This window comes from Cetorhinus maximus, chromosome 31 (genome assembly GCF_964194155.1).
Source record: "Cetorhinus maximus chromosome 31, sCetMax3.hap1.1, whole genome shotgun sequence".
Lineage (NCBI taxonomy): Eukaryota > Metazoa > Chordata > Chondrichthyes > Lamniformes > Cetorhinidae > Cetorhinus > Cetorhinus maximus.
Window position 1 is genome coordinate 19,196,142 of NC_135909.1, and position 2,427 is coordinate 19,198,568.

At 43.0% G+C, this 2,427-nt stretch overlaps 1 non-coding gene across 1 annotated transcript; it reads right to left on the minus strand.

The window, feature by feature from the left end:
* Positions 1 to 1,745: 1,745 nt before the first annotated feature.
* Positions 1,746 to 1,827, minus strand: trnar-gcg (transfer RNA arginine (anticodon GCG)). Its single transcript has one exon. It is a non-coding gene; the product is annotated as a tRNA-Arg (tRNA).
* Between the last annotated feature and the right edge of the window lie 600 nt (positions 1,828 to 2,427).

Below are 2,427 nucleotides of genomic sequence, written 5' to 3' on the forward strand. Positions count from 1 at the left end.
GGGAACATAGGAAGATAAGTATACTGTTCTTCCATCAATCGTGTTCAACTCATGACTGGTCCCTATTTTCACTTCATCTATCCACTGTGGTTTCACAACACTTTAATATCTTACATCTTAATAATAATAAAAACTTGTACCCAGTTTCAGTATCGAAAACTTTCAGCTGATCCTAAGCTTCAGTAGCAATTTTCAGAAGGTTCCACATTTTTACGAAATTTTCTGTGAAGAAGTGTTTCCTGACGTTACCCTTGAACGGCTTAGCTGAAATTGAATGTTATGTCCTCTTGTTTTGGATTCCCCAAAACAGGGAAAAATGTTTTCTGTATCTAAGCTATCAAGTCCCTTAATCACCTCACATGCCTCAATTCGACAACCTGAACAAAACAAAGGCAGGAACCTGGGTTTTATAAATAGAAGCGTCGAGTACAAAAGCAAGCCATCAATGGAGAATCTTTATAAACATTGAAGTAGAAAGAGACTGGAGGCGACTGACATGGACACGGCTGGATGAATGGCCTCCTCCTGTACTATAACCATTCTATGATGCTACGATTCCAACCTACCCCAATTCTTTTAGCCTTTTAGAAACATAGAGGAAGGAGTCGGCCATTCGGCCTTTCGAACCAGCTCCGCCATTCAATATCGTCATGGCTGATTCTCTATCTCAACGCCGCACTCTCACTCTGTCCCCATGCCCCTTGATGCCTTTCGAGTTTAGAAATCCATTTCTTTCATAAACATATTCACTGACGTGGCCTCTGTGGTAGAGAATTCCACAGCTTTACCACCATCTGAGTGAAGATGTTTCTCCTCATCTCAGTCCTAAATGGCCTACCCCATATCATGAGATTCTTACCCCTTGTTCTGGACCTCCTAGCAAGGAGAAATATCAACTATACATCCAGTCTGTCCAGCCCTGTCAGAAATGTTTCTGTTTCAATGAGATCCTCCCTTATTCTTCTAAACTCCAGTGAATACAGGGCTAGTCGGCCCAATTTTTCATCATATGACAATCCTGCCATCCCCAGAATCAGTCTGGTGAACTTTCGGTGCACTCCCGCTATGGCAAGTACATCCTTTCTTCGGTAAGGAGACCAAAACTGCACGCAATACTCCAGGAGTGGCCTCACCAAGGCCTTGGACTGCTGCAGCAAGACACCCTTTCTACTGTGCTCAAGAGACTTTGCAATGAAGGCCAATATACCATGTGCTTTCTTAATTGCTTGCTGGATCTGCGTGCTTGTTTTCAGTGTTTGGTGTACAAGGCCACCCAGGTCCATTTGAACATCAACATTTGCCAATGTATCAACATTGAAATAAAACTCTGCCATTGTGTTTATCCTACCAAAGTGGATAACATCAACACTTTTCCACCTTATACTGCATCTACCATGTATTTTGTCACTTACTCAACTTCCATAAATCGCCTTAAAGCCTCTTAACATCCTCCTCACCACTCACATTTCGACGAAGTTCATTGTCAGATAACATGGAAATATTACATTTGATTCCCTCATCCAAGTCAATGAAATAAGTTGTGAAAAAGTGGGACCCAAGCACTGATCCATGTGGTACCCTACTTGTCACTGTCTGCCAGTCCGAAAAATACCCATTTGTTCCTACTCTCTGTTTCCTGTCTGCCAACCAATTCTCAATCCACACCAATATATTACCCCAATCCCATGTGCTTAAATTTTGCACACAGACCTCTTAATTGCACACGAAGTGGTTGATAAAAGCGACAACGAAGGTGGGATTCGAACCCACGCGTGCAAAGCACAATGGATTCGCAGTCTATCGCCTTAACCGCTCGGCCACCTCGTCACGCGGCTTCGATCTATTAAACCTCCTTCTATGCTTTTTGCATTCATGATCTGTTGGAATAAATGATTCTCTTTCGTACAGGTCCTGAATATTCGGCCAGGTGTCTAAAGATGGAAATGTATTTTCTGTCAATAAAATGCATTTCCACCACATCAGATCAGATGCTGTTGTAAATGGACTGATGTGAATCGTTTCAACACTTCAACCTGATATCCAACATGTTTCTGCACAGTGTGAAAACCCACCGCGGAAAGACCGGAACATACAAGCATTTGGCAGCAAGAAGAAACCCTTCCCAGCTCACTGTCAGTGCCCGATCACAGCTAAAGTGTGGGAAATGAAAATAAATCTTTGGAGATCCCAGCTCTGCTTGGCCTTTCAGTCAAGATTTTCACTGAGTTCAATCAGCCTCCCACCTGAATCCAGAAGTAGACAGTTCCCTTATTTGATGCATTCGGATAATTTCAGAGTCCCATAACACTGAGAAACGTTCTTTAAACCCTGTGTTCATTTCCTTCACGTGTGTTGAGGTGATGGATTCTCTGCAATGACTTCCCGGGTGTTCAAACTTGGTCCTGTTTTCCGGAACGGCCACCACCA